The sequence below is a fragment of the Peromyscus leucopus genome, chromosome 9 (genome assembly GCF_004664715.2).
Source record: "Peromyscus leucopus breed LL Stock chromosome 9, UCI_PerLeu_2.1, whole genome shotgun sequence".
Classification (NCBI taxonomy): domain Eukaryota; kingdom Metazoa; phylum Chordata; class Mammalia; order Rodentia; family Cricetidae; genus Peromyscus; species Peromyscus leucopus.
In genome coordinates, this window is record NC_051070.1 from 91,700,985 (window position 1) to 91,727,574 (window position 26,590).

The window sequence follows — 26,590 nt, forward strand, 5'->3', positions numbered from 1 at the left end:
GTTCACCTTGCATGAGCAATCAATTGTGTTTTTGATTTTAGCCATTCTGACAGGTGTGAAGATGGAATCTCAAAGTAGTTTTGATTTGCATTTGTTGGATGGTTAAAGTTAAACCTTTTTTTAAGTGTTTCTCAGCCAGTTGAGTTTCCTCTAGAATTCTATGACTAGATCTGTACCCCATTTTAAATTGGATTATTTGGGTTTTGGATATCTAGTTTCTCGAGTACTTTATATGTTTTTGGATATTAGTGCTCTATTGGATGTGGAGTTAGTGAAAATCTTTCTGTAGTGTGCTGCTTGTCCAAATGACAGTGTCCTTTGCCTTACAGACACTTTTCAGTTTCATGAGGTGCCATTTATTAATTTTTGATCTTAGTGCCTGCACTGTCTGTGTTCTGTTCAAAAAGTCTTTTCCTGTAGCTCAAAGGCTATTTCCCACCTTTCTCTTCTATCAGATTCAATGTGTCTGGTCTTACACTGAGTCTTTGATCCACTTGGACTTGAGTTTGGTGCAGGGTGAAAAGTATGACTCTCTTGCATTCTTCTACTTGCAGGCAACTAGTTTGACCATCATCATTTGTTGAAGATACTGTCTTTTTTTTTCAGTATAAAGTTCTGACTTCTTTATCTAAAATCATGTGACCATAGCTGTGTCAAATTATGTCTTCAATTTGATTCCATTGATCAATGTGTCTGTTTACATACTATGCTGCTGTTATTACTATAGCTTTGTACTATAACTTGAAATTGGAAATGTTGATACCTCTAGAAGTTCTTTTATTGTTCAGGATTGTTTTAGCTATCCTGGATTTTTGTATTTGTGTATGAAGTTGAGTATTGTCCTTTCAGATATCTGTGAAGAACTGTGTTGAAATTTTGATGCATTGAATCTGTAGATTGTTTTTGTTAGGGCAGACATTTTTACTATGATAAACCCACCAGTCTATAAGAATGGGAGATCTTTCCATTTTCTGATAGCTTCTTCACATTCTTTCTTCAGAGATTTAAAGATTTTATAATACAAGTCTTTTCACTTGCTTGGCTAAAGTTACCCCAAGAAACTTTATATTATTTGAGGCTATTGTGAAAGGTGTTGTTTCCCTGAATTCTTTCTCAGCCAGTTTGTCATTTGTATGTAGGAAGGCCACTGATTTTTGTGAGTTAATTTTGTATCCAGCTACTTTGCTGAAAGTGTTTATCAGCTGTTGGAGTTTCCTGGTGGAATTTTTAGGGTCACTTATGTTCTTTACCATATCATCTGCAAATAAAGATACTTTGACGTCTTCCTTTCCAGTTTGTATCCCTTGACCTTATTTTGTTGTCTCTTTGCTTTATATAAGACTTCAAATACTTTACTGAATAGGTTTGGAGAGAGAAGCTAACCTTGTCTCATTCTTGGTTTTAGTGGAATTGCTTTGAGTTCTTTCCATTTAGGTTGATGTTAGGTATGGGCTTGCTGTAAACTGCCTTTATATGTTGATGTATGTTCTTTATATTCCTGATCTCTCCAGGACTTTATCATGAAGGGTTGTTGGATTTTGTCAAAGGCCTTTTCTGCATCTAATGAGATGATCATGTGTTTTTTTTCTTTCAGTTTGTTTATAGGGTGGATTACATTGACAGATTTTCATATATTGAACCATCTCTCCATCTCTGGGATAAAGCTTACTTTATCATTGTGGATGATGTTTTTGATGTGTTCCTGGATTCATTTTGAGAGTATTTTATTGAATATTTTTGCATCTATGTTCATAAGGTCAATTGGTCTGTCATTCTCTTTCTTTATTGAGTCTTTATATGATTTATGTATTGGGGTGACTGTGGCCTCAAAATGAATTGGGCAATGTCCCTCTGTTTCTATTTTCTAGAATAATTTGAGTAGTACTGGTATTAGCTTTTCTTTGAAAGTCTGCTAGAATTCTGCACTGAAACCATCTGACCATGGCTGGGCCTTTTTTGCTTGGGAGACTTTTAATGACTGCTTCTATTTCACTGGGGATTATAGGTCCCTTTAAATTGCTTATCTGGTCTTGATTTAACTTTGGCAAGCAGAATCTATTGAGAAAATTATCCATTTCTTTTCAATTTTCCAGATAGGTAGAGTACATGTTTTTAAACTGTCCTTGTGTCCACCTTTTCATTTCTGAGTTTGTTAATGTGGATATTTTCTCACTGCCTTTTAGTTATTTTAGATAAGGGTTTGTTGATTCTATTGATTTTCTCAAAGAATTCTTTGTTTTATTGATTCTTTGTGTTAATCTCTTTGTCTCTATTTTATTAATCTCAGCCCTGACTTTCTTACTGTCTACTCATATTGAGTACAACACTTTCAGGTGTGCTGTTAAATTGCTAATAAGAGATCCCTCCAGTTTTTTAAAGTAGGCACTTACTGCTATGAACTTGCTTCTTAGCACAACTTTCGTTGTTGTCTCATAAGTTTGGGTATATTGTATACTAATTTTCATTAAATTACAGAAAGTCTTTAATTTCTTTCTTGACCCATTTTTTTACTCAATGGGGAGTTGTTGAGTTTCCATGAGTTTGTAAGCTTTCCATTGCTTCTGTTGTTTATATCCAACTTTAACCTATGGTGGTCAGATAGGTTAAAGGGAATTATTTCAGTTTTGTTGTATATGTGATACTTGCTTTATGCCTGATATATGGTCAGTTTTGGAGAAAGTTCCACGAGGTGCAGAGAAAAAGGAATATTATTTTTTGTTTGGGTGAAATATTCTGTAGATATATATTACTCCATTTGCTTTATAATATCTATTAACACCAGCATTTCTCTGTTTAGTTTTTGCCTGGATGACCCATCTATTGGTGAGAAGAGGGTAATATCAGTGTGTGAGGGTAAATATATAATTTAAGCTGTAGTAATATTTTTTAACAAGCTTATGTGCCCTTGGGATTGGGATATAGATCTTAAGAATTGCAGTGTCGGGGCTAGAGAGATGGCTAAGCAGTTAAGAGCACTGACTGCTCTTCCAGAGCTTCTGAGTTCAATTACCAGTCATCACATGGTGGCTCACAACCATCCATAATGAGATCTGGTACCCTCTTCTGGCCTGCAGGGATACCTGCAGGCAGAACACTGTATACATAGTAAATAAATAAATAAATCTTAAAAAAAATAGAAATGCCATTTTGGTGGATTTTTTCCTTTGATGGGTATGTAGTGTCCTTCCATATTTCTTTGGAGTAGTTTTGATTTAAAGCCCGTTTTGCTAAAGATTAAAATGGCTATACCAGCTTGCTTCTTAGGTCATTTGCTTAGAATACCTTTATCCTGAGGTAATATCTATCCTTGATGTTGAGGTATGTTTCTTAGATATAGCAGAGGATGGATCCTGTTTTTACATCTATTCCATTAGTCTGTGTTTTTTTTTATTAGGGGATAAAGAGTATTTATATTGAGACACATCAATGACCAATGACTGCTGATTCTTGCTATTTTGTTGGTGGTAGTTTTGTTGGTGGTTGTGATGACGGTGTGTGTGTGTGTGTGTATGTGTGTGTGTGATGTGTGTGTCTCGTGTGTGTGAGGGGGGGGGGAGAGGATGTGTGTACTTTCCTTCTTTTGCCATTGCTGGTCTAAGATTACTTATTCTCTGTGTTTTCTAGGATGTATTTAACCTCCTTAGCTTAGAGTTTTCCTTCTAGCACCTTTTGTGGAGCTGAATTTGTAAGTAAACATTGTTTAAATTTGATTTTATCATGGTACATCTTCTTTTCTCTATCTATGGTGATTGAAGGTTTTGCTGGGTATAGTAGCCTGGGGTGGCATCTGTGGACTGACTCTTGGAGTCTGTGGCACATCTGTCTAGGCCCTTCCGGCTTTTAGAGTCTTTACTGAGATATCAGATGTAATTCTAATAGGTCTACTTTTATGTTACTTGGTCTTTTTCTCTTGCAGCTTTTAATATTCTTTCTTTGTTCTATATGTTTACTGTTTAGATTATTATGTGCTGAGGAAACTTTTCTGGTCCATTCTATTTGGTGTTATGTATCTTTCTAGGCATCTCTTATTATATTAGGAAAATTTTTCTTTTATGATTTTATTGAAAATATTTTCTGGGCCTTTGAGCTGGGTTTCTTCTTACTCTATTTTTCTTCCTTTTCTTCTTCTTTGCTTATGAATATTTTTATTGATTGATTGATTTTACATCCTGACCACAGTGTCCCTTCCCTCCTCTCCTCCTAGTCCCTTCCCCAACCTCCTTTATCCCCCCTCTAAATGCATTCCTTCTCCATTTCTGTTCAGGAAAGGGGCAGGTCTCCCATGGATATCAACAAAACATGGCACACCAAGTTGTAGTAAGACTAAGCACCTCCCCATGTGTTAAGGCTGAACAAGGTGAACCAGTATGAGGAGTAGGGTCCCAAAAGCCAGGAAGAGAGTTAGAGACAGCCCCTGTTCCTGCTGTTAGGAGTCCCACAAGTAGACGAAGCTACACAACTGCAACATATATGTAGAATGCCTAGGTCAGTCTCAAGCAGGCTCCCTAGTTGTTGGTTCAGTCTCTGTGAGCCCTTAGGAGCCCAGGTTTTTTTTTTTTGTGGTGTCCTTGAACCCTCTGAGTCCTACAATCCTTTCTTTCCCTCTTCTTCAGGATTCTCCAAGCTCCACCTAATGTTTGGCTGTGGGTCTGTATCTGTTTCCATCATTTGCTGGATGAAGACTCTCTGTTGACAACTGGGCTAGGCAGAATATTGTTAGGCATTATTACATTGACATTTTTTTCTCCAGTCATGTTTGGTTCTATTCTAGGTCTCTGGGTCATCCAGTCTGCAGTGTCAAGGGTAGGGTTACTCTTCTGACATAGGTTTTAGGCTAGAACAATCACTAGTTGGCCACTCCCTCAATCTAAGGCCACCTAGCATGTCACATAGGCAGGACAGACTATAAGCTGAAGGTTTTGTGCCTGGGTTGATGACCCAATCCCTCCGCTTAAGTCTTGCCTGGTCACAGGAGATAGCCAGTTCAGGCTACATATCAATTGCTAGAAGTCTTATTTGGGGTCATCCTTGTAGATTCCCTCATGCCAGGTTTCCACATGACCCTGATATGCCCCCTTTTCCAGTAGACTCTTTCAGTATTCTCCCTGCTCCATCCTCAACAACCTAATTCCTCATGTTCCCATCCCCATCCGCCTACAGTCTATGTCTCTTCTATTTCCTCTTCCCAAGGAGACTGGGCATTCCTCCCTACCCTTCACCCACTATCCCTTGAACCGTCCTTGTTACCTAGTCTTTCTGGGTCTGGGGATTGTAGTGTAATTATCTTTTATTTTACAGCTAATATCCACTTATGCATAAGTACATGCCATGTTTGTCTTTCTGGGTCTGGGTTATCTACTGAAGATGATTTTTTCTAGTTCTATCCATTTGCCTACAAATTTCATGTTGTCATTATTTTTAACAACTGAGTAATACTCCATTATGCAAATATACATTTTCTTTATCCATTCCTCAGTTGAGGGATATCTAGTCTGTTTCCAGTTTCTGGCTATTACAAATAAAGCTTCTATGAACACAGTTGAGCAAGTGTCCTGATGGAATGATGGAGCATTCTTGGGTATATGCCCAAGAGTGGTATAGGTGGATCTTGTGGTAGATTGAATCCAAGTTTTCTGAGGAACCAATATATCAATTTCCAAAGTGGCTATATAAATTTGCATTCCAACTATAGTGGGTAGCCATTCCAGCTTTGATCTGGAAGTTCCAACCCCCATTGAGGCTTTGGTAACTGTCATGCCTACAAGGGGGGGGGCAAGGGAGAACCCTGAAGACCCGAGATCCAGATGTGCAGGCCCTCTTAGTTCCTGGACTCTGAACACTGGAGGTGGACTGAGCAGAGTTCTCCAAAGAACACCACTGGACTGTGACACACCTTTCACAGACCCTGTTACCTATCCCTTCACTTGTAAGTTACCCCACAAAATAAACCTCCCTTTTAACTACGTGGAGTGGCCTTAATAATTTCACCAATATCTGGTGCCCAACGTGGTGCAAATTCCAAAGGCCTGGGTGGCTCCCACCCTCAGCTTTCTCCTAGGCTGGCAGGCACTTGAAGCTGCAGGGTACCACCTGCAGAGCTTCATAAAACCAGGAAAAACCTACAGGGTTCCATTCCTGAAAAAGAGCTAATCTGGTCTCAGTTCCACAGCAAGTTTAGCCCCCAGACCAGCGAAACCGCTGTGAATGAGGTGTTTCCCCTCCTCCTTGAATGCTGGCTCCCTGTCCTAGCCTGAGGCCTCCACAGTTTTACCTAGTTAAAATAGACTTGGCACTGTCCCTGGCACCCTACAGAGTCACAGAAAGGGTTTGGAACTGTGCCTGCTGGCAGATCTCCCATCTGTAGAGGCAAAGAGGGGCTTAAAGCAGCCTGGAACTCTCCTCTCCCTGAAGCTCCAGGGAGTCAAAGGAAAAACTGTCTACTGCCTGTGCTCACTCTGCCTCCAGCCAAGGCATTCAACAGAACCAGCTTTGGAGCTATATCAATGCCTCCTGTTGGCTGAAAAGTGCTAATACACCCCCCCCCAAACCACAGAAAGGTAAGATAGGCAAAGCAGTGTCTTATTTCTAGTAAAAGTACTTGATAATTTTACACCTTAAAACTAACAAGTTTTGAGTAATTCTTGTAATATGGCCGACAACATTACCTCACAAGAATTTAAAAACCTTTTTTCCTGTATGATGAATGACATTTCCCTGGAAATATATGACCTTCCTAAGGCATATCTGGCCTGTACCATTTTGACATTCATCATAATAATTCACACAGTGTTCAAACACTGGTTTAATAATAAGAACAAAGATGAGTCATTATTGGGACTGATACAGGCTTTAAAAGATAGCAATGAAGGCTGATAGCAAAAGATTATCTCTCTGGAATCTGCTAACCAGGATTTACAGACTTTCAAAGATAGCAGTGAAGGCTTACAGAAAAAGATTCCTTCTCTGGAATCTGCTAATCAGGATTTATAAAACAGGCTTGTACCTAAAATTTTTTATTGATAATAAATATGAATATTTAATGGATAGAACACTAACTCTCCAGAGTGAAGTTGTGGCTACTCAGGCACTATATAAGGAAGAAAGATTATCATTAATTGATAAGATAAGGTCATGTGTTTCAGAAGAACATAAAAACTTCTATGATTCCATGAGAAATCTGGAATCCCTTGCAAGAGAGGAGGTTTACTCCCTAGAACAAACCCTAGGTGCTTGTTTGCAAGCCCTGGAGGAAACTCTCAATAAAGATGACAAGGGATTTAATAAGCAGAAGGGCAAGACCATACAGGTTGTAACATCTCCAAATGGCTCTCATACAATGGCTTATCCTGCTATCACCCATGAGAAGCTAGCAGATGACACACACCCCGAGCCATATATAACATATACATTACAACCAATTTCAACAAGAGACTTTAAAAATATAAAGGAAGCAGTAGTTACATATGGGATACACTCCACATATGTAAGACAGATGTTAAATTCGTGGTCTACCTCACATAGAATCATTCCAGATGACTGGCATCAGTTAATTTCAGCTGTTCTAGAATATAGCCAACAGTTACAGTGGAAAAGCTGGTTGAGAGAAGAGGCAAAAAATTTAGAACAAGGTAAACTCAGAGGTTTTGTGATCTCCCAAGATCAAATACTTGGTGAGGGATGTTTTGCTGACAGGAATGTACGAGCCACTTATGATGAGCATACAATATCTCTATGCCATACAGCAGCTCTAAATGCTTGGGAAAAATCCCAGAACCTGGAAAACCAACTGAGGTATACACAAAGATATTTCAGGGACTGCACAAACCCTTCACTGTTTTTTTAAAGGCTGAACACAGCTATAACAAGAGCTGTGTCAGATAAAGAATTAAGAAAAGTATTAACTGAGTCCTTGGCATTCGACAATGCTAATGCAGAATGCAGAAGAATACTTACACCATTAAAGATCAGACCAGCTCTTTTGGAAGAACGAATTCAATAGACTAATGGTGTTGAGTCTCTTAACTACAGTAATGAGGCTTGGATAGGAGAGACAAATCCCAGAGGTGAAAGAAGGCCCAGTGCTACTAAATGTTTTATATGTGGTATGCCAGGTCATATAAGTAAAAACTACACATGGGGTACTCCTAGAAGTAATACTCCTTCTAGGAATAGCCTAAACAGGAGACCCCAACTACCTCCTGGATTATGTAGAAGATGTGGCAAAGGCCGACATTGGATCAGTGAGTGCAGATCAAAAATAGATATATAAGGCAACCCTTTACTTGTGGGAAATGCCTCAGCGGGCCTCTTGCAGGCCCCCAAATCAAATGTGGTACCAATATTCCCAGCCACTGTGGAAGAAATTCCTCTCTAGGACAACTGAAAAAACCAATGCCTAATGTAAAAACAGATACTGCAATGGATAATAAAACAGCTCTGATAGATGAATCACAGTTTACAAAGAATACAATAAAACAAATATTTTGGCAGACTTCCATAAATGAACAAAGACCAAAGCTTAGAATTCGAATTAATGGCCTGGTTCTGGAAGGCCTGGTAGACACAGGTACAGATGTGACTATAATTACACCAAAATCATGGCATCCAAATTGGCCTCTTCAAGAGGTAGATGTCCAACTTCTAGGAATTGGAACCGTATCTCAGAAGGGCCAGAAGGACAGAGAGGAAGGCTAAAGCCATATGTAGCACATGTAGCAGTAAATCTTTGGGGCCAAGATCTGTTACAACAGTGGAATACTCAGATTTAAATTTCTATACTCTCAGAAAAGGAATACAGACCAATGCATGTTTCTAGGAATAATACCATAACATGCTGTAAAAAAAAAAAAAAACAGTCACCAACAATTCAGGCTGTACACAAACAGAGCACAACTGCTGTTGAACTCTCAGAAGTACCAACTGCCTTACCTTTAAATTGGCTAACTAATAAACCTGTCTGGGTTGGACAATGACCTTTGACAAAAGAGAAGCTACAAGCTTTACAACAGCTGGTTCAAGAGCAGTTAAATGCTCAGCACATTGAAGAATGTACCAGCCCTTGGAATTCTCCTGTATTTGTTATTTTAAAAAAAAGTCTGGTAATTAGAAAATGCTGACAGATCTGAGAGCTATTAATAAAGTAATTCAGTCGATGGGTTCCCTACAGACTGGAATGCTCTTGCCCTCTCTGCCACCCAAAGAATGGCCTATAATAGTTATTGACTTAAAAGACTATTTCTTTACCATACCCTTACAAGAAAATGATAGAGAAAAATTTGCCTTCACAGTACCTAATTATAATAATTCCCAGCCAGTCAAGAGATATCAATGGAAGATCCTCCCACAGGGAATGTTAAACAGCCCTACTTTGTGTCAATACTTTGTGCAGAAACCATTGGAGATAATTCATGTAAAGTTTCCACAATCCATAATTTATCACTATATGGATGATATCCTATTAGCTGATCCAAAGTTAGATACATTAGAAAGCATGTTTGAAGAAGTAAAAAAAGTTTTGCCTCGCTGGGGACTGCAAATTGCTCCTGAAAAAATACAAAGAGGAGATTCTATTAATTACTTAGGGTATAAGATAGAGCTACAAAAAATTAGACCCCAAAAGGTACAACTAAGAAGAGATAGATTGAAGACTCTTAATGATTTTCAAAAGTTATTAGGAAGCATTTCCAACTTACTGGGTATCATGGGAATACCCAAAGATGCACTACAAAATTTGGCTAATACTCTAGAAGGGGACAAAGAATTAAATAGTCCTAGAGAATTATCAGCCAAAGCTGAGAAGGAATTGGCTCTAGTAGAAAAGACAATTTGAGAAGCACATGTGGATCATGTGGATCCAGAACTTAAATGCATTCTTGTCATATTCCACTCCAGACATTCCCCCATGGGTATTTTGATGCAGAAGGAAGATATTATATTGGAATGGATATTCCTACCAGGTAAACCAAATAAGAAATTAAAGACTTATATAGAAAAGATTTCTGATTTGATTCAAAAAGTTAAATTAAGACTTTGCCAGTTGACAGGAATGGACCCAGCAAAAATTGTAGTACCTTTAACTAATGATGAAATTCCATCTCTCTGGAAAGATAATGAATACTGGCAGAGAGCCTGCAGTAACTTTTTGGGAGAGATTAATAACCATTATCCAAAAAGCAAGAGAATAGAATTTATAAAAAAAAGACTAAATGGGTCCTTCCTCACATTGTATGACAAAAGCCAATTTCTGGATTCCTCACCTTCTCTACTGATGCAAATAAATCAGGGAAAGCAGGATATAAATCAGGAGATTTGTAAAGTGGTACAAAGTGCATACAACTCTACACAAAATGCAGAACTGTATGCCATTCTTATAGTACTGATGGACTTCACACAACCCCTCAATATAGTCACTGACTCTCAATATGCAGAGAGAGTTGTTTTACATATTGAAACTGCTGAATTTATTCCTGATAACACAGAATTAACTTCATTATTCATACAATTGCAGGAAATCATCAGAAAAGGGGAACATCCTACATATATAACACATATCAGATCCCATACAGGGCTGTCAGGACGTCTAGCACAAGGTAATGATGAGATTGATCAGTTACTAATAGGTAATGTGCTAAAGCCTCAGGATTTCATAAGAAACACCATGTAAATAGCAAAGGTTTGAAAAAGGATTTCCCCATCACTTGGCAACAAGCTAAGGATATTGTGAAAAAATATCCTACTTTTTCCTTCTATAACCAAACTCCATTACCTGCAGAGAGCAATCCAAAAGGTATACAAAGAAATGAAATTTGGCAGATGGATGTGTTTCATTTTGCAGATTTTGGATGATTAATGTATGTACACCATACCATTGACACCTATTCAGGATTTCAGTGGGCAACTCCTATGAGTTCTGAAAAGGCTGATTCTGTGATTACACATCTATTAGAAGTTATGGCCATCATGGGAATACCTGTACAAATTAAGACAGACAATGCCCCTGCATATGTCTCCAATAAAATGAGACAGTTCTTTGCTTATTACAATATAATATAAAACATGTTACAGGTATATTCACAATATTGGTGAAATTATTATGGCCACTTCATGTAGGTACAAGGGAGGTTTATTTTGTGGGGTAACTTACAAGTGAATGGATAGTTTACAGAGTCTGGGAAAGGCATGGCATAATCCGGCAGTGTTCTCTGGAGAACTCTGCTCAGTCCACCTCCAGCGTCCAGGGTCCAAGAACTAACAGGGCCTGTGCATTTGGATCTTGGATCTTCAGGGTCCTGCTTTGGCCCCACCTTGTAGGCGTGACAGTTACCAAAGCCTCAAAGGGGGTTGTAACTTCCAGATCAAAGCTGGAATGGCTACCCACTACATCCATCCAGCAATGGGACAGTGTTCCCATGACTCCATATCCTATCCAGCATGAGCTGTCATTTGTGTTTTTGATCTTAGCCATTCTGACAGGTGCAAGATGGAATCTCAGAGTCATTTTGATTTGCATTTTCTTGATGTCTAAGGATACTGAACATCTCTTAAGTGTTCCTTGGCCATTTGAGATTTTATTTTTCTGGTTGTGAATTCTCTATTTAGCTCTGTACCCCATTTTTAATTGGGTTATTTGGTTTTTTGATGACTAGTTTCTTGAGTTCTTTATATATTTTGGAAATTAGCCCTCTGTCAGATGTGGGGTTGGTGAAAATCTTTTCCCATTCTGTAGGCTGATGTCTTGTCCTATTGATGATGTCTTTTGCCTTACAGAAGCTTTTCAATTTCATGAGGTCTCATTTATTAATTATTGATCTTAGTATCTGTTATTGGTGTCTTGTTCAGCAATTGTCTCCTGTGCCAATATGTTCATGGCTGTTTCCCACTTTCTCTTCTCTAAGGTTCATTATATCTGGATTCATGTTGAGGTCTGTTATCCAATTGGACTTGAGTTTTGTGTAGGTGATAGATATAGATTTATTTGCATTCTTCTACATGCTAATATTCAGTTAGGTCAGCAGCATTTGTTGAAGATGCTTTCTTTCCTCCACTGTATAATATTGGCTTATTTGTCAACATTCAGGTGTCCATAGGTGTGAAGATTTACATCTGGGTCTTTGATTCAATCCATCAATCTACTTGTCTGTTTTTATGCCAATACCATGTGGTTTTTATTACTATAGCTCTGTAGTAGAGCTTGAAATCAGGGATGATGATACCTCTGGAAGTTCTTTTATTGTACAGTATTGTTTTAGCTATTCTGGGTTTTTTATTTGCTTATTGTTCCATATGAAGTTGGGTATTGCTCTTTCAAGGTCTGTAAAGAAATGTGGGATTTTAATGGGGATTATATGGAATGTGTATATTGATTTGGGTAAGAAGACCATTTTTACTGTGTTAATCATACTGATCCAGGGACATGGGAAATCTTTCCAACTTCTGATATCTTCTTCAATTTTTTTTGCTTCGAAGATTTCAAGTTCTTGTCATACAGGTCTTTCACTTGCCTGGTTAGTTACCCTGGAATATTTTATATTATTTGAGGCTATTGTGAAGGGTGTTGATTCCTTGATTATTTTTCTTAGCCTCTTTATAATTTGTATATAGGAGGGCTATTGATTTTTTTAGTTAATCTTGTATCCAGCCACTTCACTAAAGGTATTTATCAGCTGTAGGAGTTCCTGGGCAGAATTTTTGGGGTCGCTTATATATACTATCATATCATCTGTGAATAGTGATACTTTGACTTCTTCCTTTCAAATTTGTATCCCTTTGACTTTCTTTAGTTGTCTTATTGTTCTAGATAGAACTTCAACTACTTTATTGAATAGATATAGAGAGACTGGACAACCTTATCTTGTTTCTGATTTTAGTGAAATTGCTTTGAGTTTCTCTCCATTTAATTTGATGTTGGCTGTCAGCTTGTTTTATATTGCTTTTATTATGTTTAGATATGTTCCTTGCATCCCTGATCTCTCCAAGACTTTTACCATGAAGGGATGTTAGATTTTTGTCAAAAGCTTGTCATCTAATGAGATGATCATGTGAATTTTTTTCTTTCAGTTTGTTTATATGGTGGATTATGTTGACAGATTTTCATGTTGAACCATGTCTGCATCTCTGGATGACCTTTTTTTATTTAAAAGTTTTTTTTTCATTTTATATACTAACCACAATTCCCCTCACACTCCTGCCACAACTCCCCACTACTTCTCCTCACCCCATCCCCCATCCACTCCTAAGAGAAGGTAAGGCCTTCCATGGAGAGTTAACAAAGTCTGGCACATCAAGTTGAGGCAGGGCCAAGTCCCTCCCCCTGCATCAGGGCTGAGCAAAGTATCCATCCACAGGAAATGGGCTCCAAATCATCCACCATAATTAAGTAGGTTTCATCCTAGTAGTGATGAGCTTTTTGATGTGTTCTTGGATTTAGTTTGGGAATATTTTATTGAGTATTTTTGCATCAATGTTCATGAGGAAAATTGGTCTGTAATTCTCTTTCTTTGTTGAGTCTTTGTGTGGTTTTAGTATCAGGCTGACTGTGGCCTCACAGAAAGAATTTGGTAATGTTCCTTCTGTTTCTATGCTTTGAAATAATTTGAAGAGTATTGATATTAGCTCTTTTCTGGAAGTCTGGTAGAATTCTGTGATAAAACTTTCTGGCCCTGGGCTTTTTGTTTGTTTGTTTGTTTGGGAAATTTTAAATGACCACTTCTATTTCCTTAGGGGTTAAAGTCTATTAAAATTGTTTATCTGATCTTTATTTAACTTTGGCAAGTGGTGTCTATCAAGAAATTTGTCCATGTCTTTTAGATTTTCCAATTTTGTGGAGCAGAGGTTTTTGAATTATGACTTAATGATTCCTCAGTGTCTGTTGTTATGTCCCCCTTTTCATTTCTGATTTTGTTATTTTGGATATTCTCTCTCTGCATTTTAGTCAGTCTGGTAAGAGTTTATTTTGTTGATTTCTTAGAAGAACCACCTCTTCGTTTAATTGATTCTTTGCATTGTTCTCTATGTTTCTATTTTATAAATTTCAGCCTCAGCCTTGATTATTTCCTGCCATCTACTCGCGCGCGCGCATGTGTGTGTGTGTGTGTGTGTGTGTGTGTGTGTGTGTGTGTGTTTCTAGAGCGTTCAGATGTGCTGTTAAGTTGCCAGTATGAGATTTCTCCAATTTCTTTATGTAGGCATTTAATGATATGAACTTTCCTCTTAGCACTGCTTTTATAATGTCCCATAAGTTTGGATATATTGTGCATTTATTTTCATTGAATTCTAGGAAGTCTTTAATTTCTTTCTTTATTTCTTCCTTGATCCAGTGGTAACTCAGTAGAGTTGTTCACTTTCCATGAGTTTGTAGACTTTCTATTGTTGTTGAAATTAAACTTTAATCCATGTGGTCTGATAAAATACAGGGGGTTATTTCTTTTTTTTTTTTTTTTTGCAACTGTTGAGACTTGCTTTGTGGCTGAGTATATGGTCAGTTTTGGAGAAGATTTTGTCAGGTGCTGAGAAGGAATATTCTTTTGTGTTTGGGTGAAATGTTCTATAGATATTTGTAGGTCCATGTGAGTCGTAATGTCTGTTAGATCAGTTATTTCTCTATTTAGTGTCTCCCTAGATGCCCTGCCGATTGTGAGAGTGGGTTGCTAAAGTCTCCCACTATTAATGTATGGAATTTGATGTGTGATTTAAGCTTCAGTAATGTTTTACTGAATGTGGTGCCCTTGCATTTGGGGCATATATGTTCAGAACTGAGACATCATCTTGGTGGATTTTTCCTTTGATGAGTATGAAATGCCCTTCTCCACCTCATTTGATTAATTTTGGTTTGAAGTCTATTTTGTTAGATATTAGGATAGCTTGCTTCTTAAGTCCATTTGATTGGAAAATCTTTTTCCAACTTTTTATTCTGAAGTAATGTCTATCTTTAATGTTGCGGTGTGCTTCTTGTATGCAGCAGAAGGATGGGTCCTGTTCTTTTATCCATTCCTTCAGCCTGTGTCTTTTTATTGGCAAGTTGAGTCCATTGATATTGAGGGATATTAATGTCCATTGATTATTGTGGTAATTTTTACAACAGCCTTGTGTAAGGCGAATTACTAAACAGTCTTATTAATAAAAAACCTGGAGCCAGATATTGGCATAAAAACTGAGAGATCAGGGAAGCAGAAAGAAACCAGCCATGTTCTTACCACTAGAAATCCTTAGCCAAAAAAGAGGTCTACTTCCTGTATACTCATGCCTATATCTTTTCTGTCCCTACCATCTCACTTCTTCTCTCCACCCAGATACAACATTTCTTGTCTGTCTGTACAGATCTCTAGACCTCCATGGTTATTGCTGGGATTAAAGGTGTGTGCCACCACATCTGGCTCTGTTCCCAGTGTGGCCTTGAACTCACAGAGATCCCGGGGTGAATCTCTGCCTCCCGAATGCTGCTAGGATTAAAGGTGTGTGCTACCACTGCCTGACTTCTATGTTTAATATAGTGCCTGGCTTTTTCCTATGAAGCTGATATGCTTTATTGGGGTGTGCAAATAAACTATCACCACATGGTAGTTTGAACGTAATTGACCCCATAATCTCAGAGAGTGGCACTATTAGGAGGTGTGGCTTTGTTGGAGTGGATATGGCCTTGTCGGAGGATACGTGTCCCTATGGCGGTGGACTTTAAGGTTTCCTATGCTCAGGATTCCACCCAATGTCTCAGTTGGTTTCCTGTTGCCTGTAAGATACAGGAGTCTTAGCTACTCCTCCAGCACCACATCTGTCTTCATGTTTCCACACTCTCCAAGATGATGATAATAGACTGAACCTCTGAAGCTGAAAGTGAGCCCCCTCACTTAAATGTTTTTCTTATAAGAGTTACTGTGAGGATTCTGTATATGCACAGCTTGGAGGTCTCGTTTAGCACCTTATTACATCATCAGTGGGCAACTGAGTCCCAGCCTAAAAGCTGGATGTGCACCTCCACGCTCTCTCTCTGTGTCTCTCCATCTCTCCCTCTCTCTCTCTCTCTCTCTCTCTCTCTGTCTCTCTCTGTGTCTCTCTCTCTGCCTCTCCCTGCCTCCCTCTGTCTCTCTGTCTCTGTCTCTCTCTGTCTCTGTCTCTGTCTGTCTCTCTCCTTCTCCTAATAAAGCTCTAAAAGGTACCACTGGGTTCTGTCGTGACTATGACCTTTCCACTGCCGGCCAAACCAGCGTCCTTATACCCTTTCCTTGGTGCTGTTTGGACTCAGGGGATCTCAGAGTTGCCCACCGCCACCTCCGCAGTATGTGTCTGCGCTCATGCGACTGCTGTTGCCGCCTCCCTCCAGCAAGACCGCAAGCATGCGTGTCCCCTCACCCTCGAGCCTCTGCTCCTTCTGCGGCTTCCAGCCACTGGACCCACATACCACTCACACCACTTCAGCCCGAGGCTCCTACTGCTGCATCCTCCACCACACCATACGATTGGTGAGTCCTCCACCGTTCCCCATGGCTGCAGCCTGACCTATATTCTTCGCACCAGACCCCCCAGGGGTGGTCCTCTGTTGTGTACCAGGACACATTCTATCTTGATGAAGGATAGAATATGCTGTCCGGCCCCTGGGGGGTCTTCTGGGTACATACCCCTCAGCTCTTACCCATAACGCGATGGCATTTGGGTAACCTGTGCTGATTCACAGATCCTTCCTTTAGCCTCAGGGATGCTTGGGATAGGAGCCTAGGATCCTGGTTTGTTATATTATTTTTTTATTTTTCTCTTGGGTGCAGCTATCGGACAAAGGGGTGGATACCACTTAAATTGGTGGATACTGGTAAATCTGGTAACATAACAGTTTTGCAGGAACTTCTGCCAGTAAATGGGCAAATAAAAAGAGTTACTTTATCCCCAAGCTTTCTGCTAAAGCTCTGAACTCTTTTCCCTCCCTGATTCTGATGTTTTCTTTTTCTCTGCCATGTGTAACCATTTCTGCTCTCTGGCAGTGGGTGGGCTCTGTACTGTTTTGTGGGCTGCTTCTACTGACTCTGACTTTAACACTCCTCCCACTCATTCTCAAGCTGCTGTGAGAGTCACAGACAGGCCTGGAAGTGGGCTAAGATTCATATAAATAAGTTTACAGTAATCAGGATGGCTCTTAATCCAGAAGTCAGTTTATAGTCTGCCTCCTGGTAGATCTTCCAAAAAGCTGTCCTTAAGCTAGCAATCATCAAGGAAAAAAAAATTCAAGACATGGAGTAAAATCCATCTCTTGTTCCCCAGACCTCCCCGACTAAAACTTAAGTATCTAGAGAGCAAGGCTCCTGATCCCATAGGCAAAAGTATCATCTGTGGCATTCAAGGTGTGCCAGGGAAGAGATAAAAGCCCCAAAACACAATTGCCAAGTGCTGGCACTCACTGACTCCTGAATGCTGTTTGGTCTTTGTTCTAAGTGTGGTAAAAGGTCACAGGCTAGCGAGTGCCCTGCCAGGCCATCAATAGCCTTGTTGAAAGTGCCACCTAGAAAGACAACTGGTCAGCTGACTGCCCCCCCCAGGTGCCAAGACACATGGGAACATCAAACTAAGACCTCCAGCAGATCCAGGCTTGGCTATAGGCTTGCAGGGAATCCAGAACACAGCAGGGAAGAGATCCATTTCTTTCCTTCTGGACACCAGAGCCACTGACTCGGTCCTGGGAATTTTGAGATGTCACCTCTCCTCGTTTCCTTATTGTCAGGTTAGGGAGGACAGCCTTACCCACCTCACCAGACTTAATTGTACTTTCAGGGTTACTTAATGAGAAAAGGTTTTCAGCTAAGATAGGAGCTTCCATGTGCCTCACTCCAGACCCACCCACCTGTGCTTACACGGTCCTGATCTTTGCCTTGTCCCTAATTCCAAAGAAGTAAGGTCTCATGCACCACAAGCTTTTCTCTTCCCAGTTCTCTGCTGTAACTCACTGTTCAGCTAATGGTACAGGACCACCACAAAACCAGAGTCCAGAGATCATCAAGTAAGAAACTCTAACAGCTAAAAGGTATTTATACCCCCAGACTCAAAAGTGTCTGGGCTCTACAAAAACAGACTTTAATGTGGGCTCTACAAAAACAGACTTTAATATAAACATCTATTACTGTAAAACACTTTTAACAATTGATCCCCTGTCTCCTGGATGCTAAACTAGTAAAGAGAACAGGTGCCTTAAATAATCTGTCTCTGATAAAGCTTAACATGTTCCAATCTCTCTGTCTCTCCCATTAACACTAACCAATATAAGCAGACTACTAAACACCACATATGGTCACTAATCTTCTCATGGCTGCTTCTTAACATGTTCAAAACTTTCCCCAAGCTCCAGAAACCAGATTAAACCCATCTGGACAGGTCAGACCTATTTCAGGCTTTTCCTGTCTCACCAGCATCCTGTCAGATACAAAAGCAGCCAGAGTGCCAAGCCAAGAGGGATGCACATCTCCAGAGCAATGGATGGCAGACAGCCCATCATCCAACAACACCTATCTACCTCGGAAGACTCCCCCTTCCCTATTCCCCCCAACAGCCAACCAACGCCCTCCAAGCCAGCTGGCACCAGTTTTTCCTGGCAGAAACAATGCCCTTATTCATTCCTATCTACTTGCTTTTTTTTATAGTAAGCAAAAGTCTGGAATGTAAGGATTCTGTATATGCGCAGCTCAGAGGTCTTGTCCAGCACCTTATTATGTCATCAGTGGGTGACTGCATCCCAGTCTAAAAGCTGGGTGTGCACCTCCATGCTCTCACTCTCTTTCTCTGTCTCTCGATCTCTGTCTCTGCTTTTCTCTCTCTCTGCACCTCTCTCTGTCTCTGTCTCTCTCTGTCTCTGTTTCTCTCTCTCCTTCTCCTAATAAAGCTCTAAAAGATACCAATGGGTTCTGCAATAGCTGGAGTCATTGTTGTGAATTCCTGGAAATTTCCCTAGCACCAGGTTTCTCCCTAACCCCATAATGGCTCCCTCTGTCAAGATATCTCTTTCATTGCTCTCCCACTCTGTCCCTCCCCCAACTCACCCATTCCCTTTCCTCAAGTTCTTATTCCCTATTCCCCCTTCTATCCCCCCACTGCCCCCAGTTTACCCAGGGAATCCCATCTATTTCCCCTTCCTATGGCAATCCATGCATCTCCCTTAGGGTCTTCCTTGTCCCCTAGCTTCTCTGGGACTACAGATTGTAGCCTGGTTATCAAGGGATTTTTTTCATTTCCTCTTTAAGGACTTCTACCATCTTCATAAAGTTATTTTTAAGGTTGTTTTCTTATGCTTCAGTTGTGGTGGAATGTTAAGGACTTGCTGACATAGGATAACTGGGTTCTGGTGATGCCATATTGTCCTTTCTATTATTGATTGTATTCTTACACTCTAGGTTAGGCATCTGGATTTGGGATGATTATAGGTCTAGGTGTTGATTCCTGTTTGTCTTTGTTGAATGGGTGTTTTATTCCTTGGTTTCTATTTCCTCTCTGATCTTCTGGCCTAAGTGGACAAAGGTTCTGGTGACTAGTAAGTCTTCATATCCTGTCGGGTGTCTTTGCTGGGTTTGGGAGGCCTGCAAACCTCTGGAGTTTGGGGGCAAAAATGTTGCCACTGCAGTTCCAAGTATCTGTGTGGCCTCTGGGGTTCTGGGTACCTGCTTGGCCTCTAGGATTCCTAGTGCAATATGGTGTGGCCTCCAGTGTAGAAGAAGTTTTCTTCCATGACTGGGGGTTCCTAGATCCACCCTGGCCTCTGGTAAAGTTGAAGTCTTCTTCTGAAGTTGGAGGCTGGGATATTGAACCTCAGGAGAGGGTGTTGGGAGGGTGGGGATGCAGTCTCCTTAAAATTACATATTATTCTTCGTTGTGGTCTTTTCATAATGTCCCAGGTTTCCTGGATGGTTTGTGTTAGGAGTTTTTTAGATTTAACATTTTCTTTGACTGACATACCTATTTCTCCTATCATATCCTCAGTACCTAAGATCCTCTCTTCCATCTCTAGTATTTTGTTGGTGAAACTTGTAGTTTCTGTTCCAATTCCTAAACTTTTTTGTATTTCCTGATCAAATTCCTAAATTTTTCATTTTCAGAATTCCCTCAGTTTGGATTTTCTTTGTGGTTTCTATTTCCATTTTTAGTTTTGAATAGTTTTATTAATTGCCTCACACTGTTTATGTTTTTCTTAAGGGATTTATTCCTTTCCTCTTTAAGGACTTCTATCTTCTTACAGGCTGTTTTGAGGTCTTTTTCTTGTGCCCCACTTATTCTGGAATACTCAGGGTCTGCTGTGTTAGGGTTGCTGGGCTCTAGTGGAGACATATTGTCCTGGCTGTTATTGATTGTGTTTTTATGCTGGCTTCCAGGCATCTAAGATTGGGATGATTATAGGTCTCTGTGCTGGTGTCTGACTTTGTCTTTGTTTTGTGGTTGTTTCCTTTTCCTCCTTGGTTTCTGTTTCCTCTCTGACTTTAGGAGAGTGTGACAGGTGTGTGTTGCCTGGTAGGAAATTTTCTGTGGACCAGTTTCCCTGAACTGCTCAGCTGGTGTTATGTTCTTGGGGGTTGCCTGCTGGTGCTTGTGGCTGGGATAATGGAATGGATTGGGGAAAGGAAGTTTGGAGGAGAAAACCTTTGGGATCCTTTGGAGATAGGGTCAGAGAAGAAAGGGAGACCACAGTAGGTGTTCTTCTAAAGAGCTGGAGGTGAGACTGGGGAAATGGATCTGGAGGGGCAGAAGGAGAGGTGAAGATCTGCAATCAGCCTACCTGGTTCCCTGGCAGGAGTGGCCTGTGGGTTAACAGAGTGCCTGCTGGTGTGGGGGCAGGGATAAAGCAATGAGTCCAAGAGGGAGGTTAGAAAGGGAAAATCTTTTTTTTGTTTGTTTGTTTTTTTTTTTGTTTTTTGTTTTTTGTTTTTTTGTTTTTTTGTTTTTCGAGACAGGGTTTCTCTGTGTAGCTTTGCGCCTTTCCTGGGACTCACTTGGTAGCTCAGGCTGGCCTCGAACTCACAGAGATCCGCCTGGCTCTGCCTCCCGAGTGCTGGGATTAAAGGCGTGCGCCACCAACGCCCGGCTGGAAAAATCCTTTTTTAAGCCTTTACTATTGACATGAATTTTTTTATGTAATTGTGAGGCCTTCAGCACATTTCCTATTAATAATTTATCAATCTCATCATTGCCTTGTGCTAGAGGGCCTGGCAGACCAGTATGGGATCAAATGTGAGTTATATATAAAGGATGATTCCTTTTCCTGATTGTATCTTGTAATTGAATAAATAGTGAAGTTAATTCTGAAGCATCAGGGATAAATTCTGCAGTCTCAATATGTATCACCACTCTTTCAGCATACTGAGAGTCAGTTACTATGTTGAGAGGTTCTGAAAAATCCATTAATACCAACAGAATAGCATACAATTCTGATTTTTGAAATGAATTGTATGGACTTTGAACCATTTTACTTAAATTTTCTGATTTGTAATCTGCCTTTCCTTCTTTGTTGGCATCTGTATAAATTGTACGAACTCCAACCCGGCGGTGGTGGTGCATGCCTTTAATCCCAGCACTTGGGAGGCAGAGGCAGGCAGATCTCTGTGAGTTTGAGGCCAGCCTGGTCTCCAAAGTGAGTTCCAGGAAAGGCGCAAAGCTACACAGAGAAACCCTGTCTTGAAAAAGCAAAAAAAAAAAAAAAAAAAAGTACGAACTCCAGATGTGGGTTTTTGCCGTACAATTAGAGGCAAGATCCAATCAGCTCTCTTTATAAGATCAATTCTATCACTTTTGGAATATTTGCTATTAAGTTCTCCCAAAAAAATTACTGGAAGCTCTTTGCCAAGGTTCACTTTCTGTCCATAATTTTTCAATGTCCTCCTTAATTAATGGTACGACAATTTCTGCTGGGTCTATTCCTGCTAATTGACGAAGTCTCAATTTTCCTTTGCAAATCAAGTCAGAGATTTTTTTCCACATAAGTTTTTAATTTTTATTTGGTTTATTTGGTAAAAATATCCATTCCAATATAATATCTTCCCTCTGCATTAATATTCCAGTAGGAGAATGCCTAGAAGGTAAAATAACCAAAATGCAATCCAGCTTTGGATCAATACGATCCACGTGCCCTCCATGTACTTTCTTTTCTACCAAGGCCAATTCTTTCTCAGCTTTAGGTGATAATTCTCTTGGACTATTTAAGTCCTTGTCACCTTCTAAGGTTTTGAACAAATTATTCAGTTCATCATTTTTTACCCCAACAATAGTTCATAGATGAGAAATATCTCCAAATAATCTTTGAAAGTCATTAAGAGTCTGTAGTCTATCTCTCCTAAATTGCACCTTTTGGGGTCTAATTTTTTGTAGCTCTATTTTATACCCTAAATAATTAATAGAATCTCTTCTTTGTATCTTTTCAGGAGCAATTTGTAATCCTCAGCAAGGCAAAATTTTCTTTACTTCTTCAAACATTCTTTCTAAAGTATCTGCATTTGAGTCACCTAGTAAAATATCATCCATATAATGATAAATTATAGATTTAGGAAATTTTTTACGTATCACTTCCAATGGCTGTTGTACAAAATATTGGCACAGAGTTGGGCTATTCAACATTCCCTGTGGGAGGACCCTCCATCGAAATCTTTAACCGGTTGAGAATTATTATAAGTAGGCACTGTAAAAGCAAATCTTTCTCTGTCTTTTTCTTGTAAGGGTATTGAAAAGAAACAGTCTTTTAAATCAATAACTATGAGAGGCCATCCTTTTGGTAACAGAGTAGGCAAAGGCATCCCAGATTGTAGAGAGCTCATTGGCTGAATTACTTTGTTAAATGCTCTAAGGTCTGTTACCATTCTCCACTTACCAGATTTCTTTTTAACAACAAATACAGGAGAATTCCAAGGGCTGGTTGATTCTTCAATATGCTGAGCATTTAACTGTTCTTCTACCAGCTCTTCTGAAGCCTGGAGTTTCTCTGTTGTTAAAGGCCATTGCTGGACCCATACAGGCTTGTCTGTTAACCATTTTAAAGGTAGAGCTGTTGGTCTCTTTGGAAGATCATCAGTTGTTGTGCCCTGTTCTTGTATAACATGGATGGCTGGTGACCACTCATTAGAACAATATCTTCTAATATTTCTCTCTGTAACATATGCTAGTTTATGATTTGTTTCTGAGATTGGAGGGATGTTAATGTGAATATTCCATTGTTGCAACAAGTCTCGACCCCACAGGTTCATAGTTATGTTAGCCACATATGGTTTTAATTTTCCTCTCTGTCCTTCTGGACCTATACATTTGAGCCATCTTGCACTCTGTTTCACCTGAGATAATGTCCCAATTCCTAACAGTTGAACATTTACCTCCTGAAGAGGCCAAGTTGGATACCAAAATTCTGGTGCAATTATGGTAATGTCCGCACCTGTGTCTACCAGACCAGACAACAAAACATTTATTTTTATCATTAATTTTGGTCTTTGTTCATTAATAGAAGTTTGCCAAAAAAAATTTCTTTATGTTTTCTCCTGAATTTTCTATTCTCTCTGTTTCATCATCCTGACCAGCATGATTTATTCCAATAGGCATTTGGTTATTTAATTGCTCAGAGCAGGGATTTCCTCTATGGCTGCAGGAAAGGTTTGAACTGGATTTGCAATGGGGGCCTGCGTGAGGACCCTCTGGGAGTTTCCGGAAGACTGAGGCAAAGGATTACCCTGTCTGTCCTTTGTTGATCTACATTCGTTGGTCCAGTGTTTTCCCTTACCACACCTTCTGCATACTCCAGAAGGAAGGGGCCTTCTGTTGCCATTGTTCCTTGAAGAAACATTGTTTCTGGGAATGACCTGTCTACAGTCCCTTTTCAAATGTCCTTGCTTTCCACATCCAAAACATCTAACACTCCTCAAACCTTTTGAAATTACTTCTCCTACCCATGTATCATCATGCTCATCAGCTTCAACATTAATTGTTTCTCTAATCCAATCTTCCATAGGTGCAGATCTTGCCCTTAATGGCCTGATTATTCTTTTGCATGCTGCATTCGCATTCTCAAAGGCCAAAGATTCAATTATTGCCTTACTAGTTTCTGAATCCGAGACCATTCTCTTTACTGCTGAAGCCAGTCTTTGTAAAAAATCCGTAAAAGACTCTTTTGGGCCTTGCTTCACCTTTGTAAATGACTCAGATTTTTTTCCTGGCTCCTCAACTTTGTCCCATGCATTCAAGGCTGCCGTTCGACATAAAATTAGGGTTTGGACATCATATAAACATTGTGTTTGTGCTGAAGCATATTGGCCTTCGCCCATAAGCTGATCCTGGCAAACTTGTATTCCTTTATCCCTCCATTGTTTTTCTATGTTTTTAGCCTCCTCCTTAAACCAAGTCAGAAATTGAAGTCTCTGGCTGGGTTCCAGAACACCTTGTGCCAGGTCCCGCCAGTCCTGTGGTACTATCCTATTATATGTTGACCAAGAGTTTAACATTTGCTTTACATATGGGGAATGCATGCCATAAGATACTATTGCCTCCTTAAACCTTTTTAAATCCAACATTTCAATTGGAGCCCAATTATTTTGTGTAGCCATTTGATCAGGCATCTGCTGTACGGTTACAGGATAAATTAAGGGTGACTGTGTGAAAACAGGCTTTCTTTCTGCAACCTTATGATCCCGACTTGAAACAACTTCACTGTTAATTTCTTCTGTCTGAATTTTTACAGGTTTAACAAATTCTTCTAAAGCTGTTATCCTGGCACTTAAATTGACTATCTTTTTAAATATTAAAATGTGGATTATTATAGTGATAAGGTGCATAATTCCACCAATACTAATATTATATAGTTGTTCCATTGCCAGACTGCCTAAAATTTCGAACAAAAACCAATTTTCTTCCAATGTACACATAAAACCCATTTTTTTTTTAATGTGGAAAAAAATTCTCTTTTAGATAGTTTCCTTTAAAATATCTGATATATTATGACTTACCAAATCTGCGTAGAACAGTAGAAATCCGAGGGGATTTTCAAAACAGCCACCTAGTGTCCCAGGTGTAAATCCAAAGAGAAAGAGAGAGAGAGAGAGAGAGAGAGAGAGAGAGAGAGAGAGAGCAAGAAAGCGTAGCTGGCTAAAGTTTAAATGCAGCCACGTGTTCCCTCTTGTGCCGAATCAAGGCTTGGGTCTGGCTTCCTTAAGCTCCGACCACGTGCGTTGGCTTTACAGGCAGGGCCCTGTTCGGCAGGGCAACTCTGAGTTGTTTGTAGCACCGGCTTTAAGCAAGCAGGATTTAAGCAAGCAGCTCACCGATAGTCCAGCCTGAGGTCAAGCAGAACCAGACACAGGCTAAGAAGCTGATCGCTGCCGGCCGCCGCGTGCCACCGATGCCGCCGCCGCCGCCGCCGCCGCCGCCGCCGCCGCGGGCCGCCTGCCGCCCTTGCGGGACAGCGGACCTGCCGCCAAGCCAAGCAGTTTTTAATGGATTCTTGTCACGTTGGGCGCCAGATGTTGATGTAACCAACCGTCTTATTAAATAAGAAACACAGAAACAATGTAAAAGAGAAAGCCAAGAGGTCAGAGCTCAGAGCTAAATCTCACCCTTCCTTCTGCTGTCCCAGCTTCACGAAAAGAGACCTACTTCCTGTCGGTTAGTTTTTTTAAAGTATGTTGTTCTGCCTTCTCATTGGTTGTAAACCCAAACACATGACTGCCTCGTCACCGTCTGAATGTACAGCCCCCTAGGTCTTAAAGGTATATGTCTCCAATGCTGACTGTATCCCTGAACACACAGAGATCTTATGGGATTAAAGGCGTGTGCCACCACCGCCACACTCTTGCTATGGCTCTAATAGCTCTGACCCTGAACACACAGAGATCTTATGGGATTAAAGGCGTGTGCCACCACCGCCACACTCTTGCTATGGCTCTAATAGCTCTGACCCCCAGACAACTTTATTTATTAACATACAATCAAAATAATATTTCAGTACAATTAGATTACCACCACAGTAGCCATTTGATCAGGCATCTGCTGTACGGTTACAGGATAAATTAAGGGTGACTGTGTGAAAACAGGCTTTCTTTCTGTAATCTTATGATCCAGACTTGAAACAACTTTGCTGTTAATTTTTTCTGTCTGAATTTTTACAGGTTTAACAAGTTTTTTTAAAGCTGTCATCCTGGCACTTAAATTGACTATGTTTTTAAACTGCAAAAGGAGGATAAGCATAGTGATAAACTGCATAATTCCAACAATATTAATCTTCTCATATAGTTGTTCCATTATCAGACTGCCTAAAATTTCGAACAAAACCCAATTTTCTTCCAATGTACACATAAAACCCATTGTTTTTAAATGTGGGAAAAAAATCTCTTTTAAATAGTTTCCTTTAAAGTATCTGATATATTGTGACTTACCAAATCTGTGTAGAACAGTAGAAATCCAAGGGGATTTTCAAAACAGCCACCTAGTGTCCGAGGTGTAAGTCGAGAGAGAGAGAGAGAGAGAGAGAGAGAGAGAGAGAGAGAGAACACAAGAAAGCATAGCCGACTAAAGCTTAAATCCAGCCACGTGTTACCTCTTGAGCCGAGTCAAGGCTTGACTCTGGCTTCCTTAAGCTCCAACCATGTGCATTCGCTTTACAGCCGGG